Genomic DNA, 7697 nt, shown 5'->3' on the forward strand with positions numbered 1-7697 from the left:
AAAGCTCTCAATGTCTACTTTCCAACGCCATTGAGAGCACGCCATTTGGAGTTCTGTAGCTCCAGAAAATCTATTTCGAGTGCAGGGAGGTCAAATTCCAACAGCATCAACAGTCCTTTGTCAGCCTCCTTATCAGAGTTTTTCTCAGGTCCCTCAATTTCAGTCAGAAATTACCTAAAATCACAGAAAAATACATAAACACATAGTAAAGTCCAAAAATGTAAATTTAGCATAAAAACTAATGAAAATATCCCTAAAAGTAGCTAGATCCTACTAAAACCTACCTAAAAATAATGCCAAAAAGCGTATAAATTATCCGCTCATCACAACACCAAACTTAAATTGTTGCTTATCCCCAAGCAACTGAAAATCAATTAGGATAAAAAGAAGAGAATGTACTATAAATTCCAAAATATCAATGAATATTAATTCTAATTAGATGAGCGGGACTTGTAGCTTTTTGCTTCTGAATAGTTTTGGCATCTCACTTTCTCCTTTGAAGTTTAGAATGATTGGCATCTATAGGAACTTAGAATTTCAGATAGTGTTATTGATTCTCCTAGTTAAGTATGTTGATTCTTGAACACAACTACTTTTATGAGTCTTGGCCGTGGCCCTAAGCATTTTGTTTTCTAGTATTACCACCGGATACATAAATGCCACAGACACATAACTGGGTGAACCTTTTCAGATTGTGACTCAGCTTTGCTAAAGTCCCCAGTTAGATGTGTCTAGAGCTCTTAAGCACACTCTTTTTGCTTTGGATCACGACTTTAACCACTTAGTCTCAAGCTTTTCACTTGGACCTACATGCCACAAGCACATGGTTAGGGACAGCTTGATTTAGCCGCTTAGGCCTGGATTTTATTTCCTTGGGCCCTCCTATCCATTGATGCTCAAAGCCTTGGATCCTTTTTACCCTTGCCTTTTGGTTTTAAGGGCTATTGGCTTTTTCTGCTTACTTTTTTTGCAAGCTTTTGCTTTTTCACTACTTTTTCTTGCTTCAAGAATCAATTTTCATGATTTTTCAGATTGTCAATCACATTATCTTTGTTCATCATTCTTTCAAGAGCCAATAATTTTAACATTCATAAACAACAAGATAAAAAATATGCACTGTTCAAGCATTCATTCAGAAAACAAAAAGTATTGTCACCACATCAATATAATTAAACTAAATTTAAGGATAATTTCGAAATTCATGTACTTCTTGTTCTTTTGAATTAGAAACATTTTTCATTTAAGAGAGGTGAAGGTCTCATGGAATTATTTATAGCCTTAAGACATAGTTACTAAATACTAATGATCATGTAACAGAGACACAAATATAGATGGCATAATAAACACAAAAACCAAAAAACAGAAAAATAAGAACAAGGAATGAATCCACCTTAGTGATGGTGGCGCTTTCTTCTTGAAGAACCAATGATGACTTTGAGTTCTTCTATGTCTCTTCCTTGCCTTTGTTGCTCCTCCCTCATTGCTCTTTGATCTTCTCTGATTTCATGGAGAATGATGGAGTACTCTTGATGTTCCACCCTTAATTGATCCATATTGTAACTCAAATCTTCAAGAGAAGTGTTGAGTTGTTCCCAATAGTTGTTAGGAGGAAAGTGCATCCCTTGAGGCATCTCCGGGATTTCTTGGTGATGAGCTTCCTCATGCGTCTCTTGGGTTCCATGAGTTGGCTCTCTTGTTTGCTCCATCCTTTTCTTAGTGATGGGCTTGTCCTCCTCAATGGGGATGTCTCCTTCTATGATGACTCCAACTGAGTAACATAGATGGCAAATAAGATGAGGAAAAGCTAGCCTCGCCAAGGTAGAGGGCTTTTCGGCTATTTTGTAGAATTCAAGGGAGATGACTTCATGAACTTCTACTTCCTCTCCATTCATGATGCTATGAATCATGATGGCCCGATCCACAGTAACTTCAGATCGGTTGCTAGTGGGGATGATAGAGCGTTGGATGAACTCCAACCATCCTCTAGCCACAGGCTTGAGGTCCAGTCTTCTTAATTGAACTGGCTTGCCTTTGGAGTCTCTTTTCCATTGGGCTCCTTCAACACATATGTCCCTAAGGACTTGGTCCAACCTTTGATCAAAGTTGACCCTTCTTGTGTAGGGGTGTGCATCTCCTTGCATCATGGGCAAGTTGAATGCCAACCTCACATTTTCCGAACTAAAATCTAAGTATTTCCCCCGAACCATTGTAAGATAGTTCTTTGGACTCGGGTTCATACTTTGATCATGGTTCCTAGTGATCCATGCATTGGCATAGAACTCTTGAACCATTAAGATTCCGGCTTGTTGGATGGGATTGGTTAGAACTTCCCAACCTCTTTTTTGGATCTCATGTCGGATCTCCAGATACTCATTTTTCTTGAGCTTGAAAGGGACCTCGGGGATCACCTTCTTCTTGGCCACAACATCATAGAAGTGGTCTTGATGGGCTTTGGAGATGAATCTTTCCATCTCCCAAGACTCGGAGGTAGAAGCTTTTGTCTTCCCTTTCCCTTTTTTAGAGGTTTCTCCAGCCTTAGGTGCCATCAATGATAATGGAAAAACAAAAAGCTTATGCTTTTACCACACCAAACCTAAAATATTGCTCGCCCTCGAGCAAGAGAAGAAAGAAAACAAGAAGAAGAAGAAAAAATATGGAGGAGAGTAAGTGAGGTGTATTCAGCCAAGGTGTAGAAGAGGGGGTTGTGTTGTGTGAAAATTAAGGAGAATGGAGGGGTTTGTATAGTAAGGGGAGAGGGAGTAGGTTCGGCCATTTAAAGTGGGTTTGGGTGGGAAAGAAATTTGAATTTTGAAGGTAGGTGGGGTGTATGGGGAAGAGTGGATGGATGTGAATGGTGAAGAGGGTGATTGGGAAGAGAGATTGAGGTGATTGGTGAAAGGTTTTGGGGAAGAGTGTTTATTGGAAAGAGAGGATGATTGTTGAGAAGAGGGGAGAATATGGTAGGCGGAGATCCTGTGGGGTCCACAGATCCTGAGGTGTCAAAGATTTACATCCCTGCGCCAATTAGGCATGTAAAATGCCTTTGCATACAATTTTGGCGTTTAAACGCCGAAGTGATGCATGTTCTGGGCGTTCAACGCCCATGTGCAGCATGTTTCTAGCGTTGAACGCCAGTTCCATGCTTGTTTCTGGCGTTCAGTGCCAGCTCTCCTCAGGATGCATTCCTGGCGTTTGAATTCCAGAGTGTTGCTTGTTTCTAGCGTTCAACGCCAGATCCATGCTCTGTTCTGGCGTTGAACGCCATCCAGATGCTCCTGGACGCCAGTAAGTCCTTCCTCCAGGGTGTGATTTTTCTTCTGCTATTTTTTATTCTGTTTTTAATTTTAATATTTTTTTCGTGACTCCACATGATCATGAACCTAATAAAACATAAAAGAACAATGAAAATAAAATAAAATTAGATAAATAAAAATTGAGTTGCCTCCCAATAAGCGCTTCTTTAATGTCAATAGCTTGACAGTGGGCTCTCATGGAGCCTCACAAGTGATCAGGTCAATGTTGTAGACTCCCAACACCAAACTTAGAGTTTGAATGTGGGGATTCAATACCAAACTTAGAGTTTGGCTGTGGCCTCTCAACACCAAACTTAGAGTTTGATTGTGGGGACTTTGTTTGACTCTGTACTGAGAGAAGCTTTTCATGCTTCCTCTTCATTGTTAAAGAAGAATATCATTGAGCCTTAAATACAAGGTAGTCCCCATTCAATTGAAGGACTAATTCTCCTCTGTTAACATCTATCACAGCTCCTGCTGTGGCTAGGAAAGGTCTTCCAAGGATGATGCATTCATCCTCCTCCTTCCTAGTGTCTAAGATTATAAAATCAGCAGGGATGTAAAAGCCTTCAACCTTTACCAACACGTCCTCTACCAATCCATAAGCTTGTTTTACTAACTTTTCTGCCATTTGTAATGAGAATAAGGCAGGTTGTACCTCAATGATCCCCAACTTCTCCATTACAGAGAGTGGCATAAGATTTATGCCTGACCCTAGGTCACACAGAGCTTTCTCAAAGGTCATGGTGCCTATGGTACAGGGTATTACGAATTTGCCAGGATCTTGTCTCTTTTGAGGTAAAGTTTGCTGAACCCAGGTATCTAGTTCACTAATGAGCAAGGGAGGTTCACCTTCCCAAGTCTCATTACCAAATAACTTGGCATTCAGTTTCATGATAGCTCTTAGATATTGAGCAACTTGCTCACCAGTTACATCTTCATCCTCTTCAGAGGAAGAATAGTCTTCAGAGCTCATGAATGGCAGAAGGAGGTTTAATGGAATCTCTATGGTCTTTATATGGGCCTCAGATTCCCGTGGGTCCTCAATAGGGAACTCCTTCTCGCTTGAGAAACGTCCCATGAGGTCTTCCTCATTGAGATTCATGTCCTCTCTTTCCTCTCTAGGTTCGGCCATATTTATTATATCAATGGCCTTGCACTCTCTTTTTGGATTTTCTTCAGTATTGCTTGGGAGAGTACTAGGAAGCGTTTCAGTGATTTTCTTACTCAGCTGGCCCACTTGTACCTCCAGATTTCTGATGGAGGACCTTGTTTCATTCATGAAACTTAAAGTGGCCTTAGACAGATCAGAGACTAAATTTGCTAAGTTAGAAGTATTCTGTTCAGAATTCTCTGTCTGTTGCTGAGAAGATGATGGATAAGGCTTGATATTGCTGAGCCTATTTCTTCCACCATTATTAAAGCCTTGTTGAGGCTTTTGTTGATCCTTCCACGAGAAATTTGGATGATTTCTCCATGATGAATTATAGGTGTTTCCATAAGGTTCACCCATATAATTTACCTCTGCCATTGTAGGGTTTTCAGGATCATAAGCTTTTTCTTTAGAAGATGCCTCTTTAGTGCTGTTGGATGTATTTTGCCATCCATTCAGACTTTGAGAAATCATGTTGACTTGATGAGTCAATGGTGGACGAAATTGTGATCATCAATAATGGCTCCAAAGACTTGGTGCTCTCAAACATAAATCACTCTTTGTCACAACTCTGCACAACTAACCAGCAAGTGTACTGGGTCATCCAAGTAATACCTTACGTGAGTAAGGGTCGATCCCACAGAGATTGTTGGTATGAAGCAAGCTATGGTCATCTTGTAAATCTCAGTCAGGCAGATTCAACTATATTAAGATATTATTGGATTTTTGAATAATAATAATAAATTTAAACAGAAAATAAAGATAGAATTACTCATGTAATTCAATGATGGGAATTTCAGATAAGTGTATGGAGGTGCTGTGTTCCTTTCGAATCTCTGCTTTCCTACTGCTTTTATCCAATCTTTGTCACTCCTTTCCATGGCAAGCTGTATGTAGGGCATCACCGTTGTCAATGGCTACATCCCATCCTCTCAGTGAAAAAAGTCCAAATGCTCTGTCACAGCACGGCTAATCATCTGTCGGTTCTCGATCATGTTGGAATAGAATCCCTTGATTCTTTTGCCTTTGTCATCACGCCCAACAATCGCGAGTTTGAAGCTCGTCACAGTCATTCAATCCCGGAATCCTACTCGGAATACCACAGACAAGGTTAGACTTTCCGGATTCCCATGAATGCCGCCATCAATTCTAGCTTATACCATGAAGATTCTGATTAAGGAATCCAAGAGATATGCGCCCGGTCTGAGGTAGAACAGAAGTGGTTGTCAGTCACGCGTTCATAGGTGAGAATGATGATGAGTGTCACGGATCATCACATTCATCATGTTGAAATATAACGAATATCTTAGAACAAGAATAGCTGAATTGAATAGAAAATAGTAGTAATTGCATTAAAACTTGAGGTACAGCAGAGCTCCACACCCTTAATCTATGGTGTGTAGAAACTCCACCGTTGAAAATACATAAGTGATGAAGGTTCAGGCATGGCCAAATGGCCAGCCCCCCCCCCCCCCATGAATGATCAATAGTCTCCTAAGATGAATAATGGAATAAAACCGAGACCAAAGATGTCTAATACAATAGTAAAACATCCTATTTATACTAGACTAGCTACTAGGGTTTACAGAAGTAAGTAATTGATGTAGAAATCCACTTCCGAGGCCCACTTGGTGTGTGCTTAGGCTGAGCTTGAGCTTTACACGTGCAGAGGCTTCTTTTGGAGTTTAACGCCAAGTTGTAACATGTTTTTGGCGTTCAACTCTGGTTCGTGACGTGTTTCTGGCGTTTGACTCCAGAATGCAGCATGAAACTGGCGTTGAGATCCAGTTTATATCGTCTAATCACGAATAAAGTATCATCGATATATTGCTGGAAAGCTCTGGATGTCTACTTTCCAGCGCCGTTGAGAGCGCGCCATTTGGAGTTCTGTAGCTCTAGAAAATCCATTTCGAGTGCAGGGAGGTCAGATTCCAACAGCATCAGCAGTCCTTTGCCAGCCTCCTTATCAGAGTTTTGCTCAAGTCCCCTAATTTCAGTCAGAAATTACCTGAAATCACAGAAAAATACACAAACACATAGTAAAGTCCAGAAATGTAAATTTAGCATAAAACTAATGAAAACATCCCTAAAAGTAGCTAGATCCTACTAAAAACTACCTAAAAACAATGCCAAAAAGCGTATAAATTATCTTCTCATCAACTGTGTTGTCAACAAGTGCCTATTTAGATAGAAAAAATACAATTTGTTCATGATTTAATATGTTTGCCTTTGAATGGAATATATTTAATTATGGGTTTGGATTGGTTGTCAATGTATCATGTGTTGTTAGACTATTTTGAACATTCTATTCAGTTTATATCTGAAGGGTTAGAAAGGCCAGTAATAGCCCAGGATTATTATTTGAATTATGTGATGGTGAGTTGTAGTGAAAATGAGTGTCAAAGGTATGTTCTCTTAGCCGCTAGCTCGTCTGAGGATGAACAAAACTTATACCGAATTCTGATAATAAAAGAGTTTTCCGAGGTATTTTCTAAGGATATACTTGAATTTTCCCTTTCTCGAGAGATGGAGTTTGCAATAGAGTTAGTGTTGGGAGCACGACCAGTCTAAATCACACTGTATAGAATGTCACCGTTAGAGCTCGCAGAACTTAAGATTCAGTTGGTGGAGCTTATGAATAAGAAGTTTATCCGGCCAAGTACCTCCCCGTGGGAGCACCAGTTTTGTTAGTAAAGAAGAAGAAAGATTACAGTATGCGGCAATGTGTGGATTACAGATAGTTGAATAGGGTGACGGTGAAAAATAAGTATCCCTTGCCGAGAATTGATGATTTGATGGATCAACTGCAAGGATCCGATGTTTTCTCAAAGATTGACTTGAGGTCAGGATATCATAAGATCAGGGTAAAAGAGGAGGATGTTCCTAAGACAGCTTTCAGGACTCGGTATGGACATTACGAATACCCAATGATGTCTTTCGGGTTGACGAATGCCCTTGCCGTGTTCATGGATTATATGAATAGAATGTTTTGACCCTTCTTGGAAAAGTTTGTCGTGGTGTTTATAAATGACATCTTACTATACTCTAAGACTACAAAGGAGCATGAAGAGCATTTACGGATAGTTTTGCAAATCCTGAAGGAAAGGAAGCTCTATGCAAAGCTTTTTAACCGCAAGTTTTGGAAGAAAGAAGTGAAATTTTTAGGGTATATGGTAAGCTGAGAAGGCATTTCGGTAGATTCTACTATGGTTGAGGTAGTCATTGAATGGGGACGACCAACGTATGTTATA

Source organism: Arachis stenosperma, chromosome 4, assembly GCF_014773155.1.
Source record: "Arachis stenosperma cultivar V10309 chromosome 4, arast.V10309.gnm1.PFL2, whole genome shotgun sequence".
NCBI lineage: Eukaryota > Viridiplantae > Streptophyta > Magnoliopsida > Fabales > Fabaceae > Arachis > Arachis stenosperma.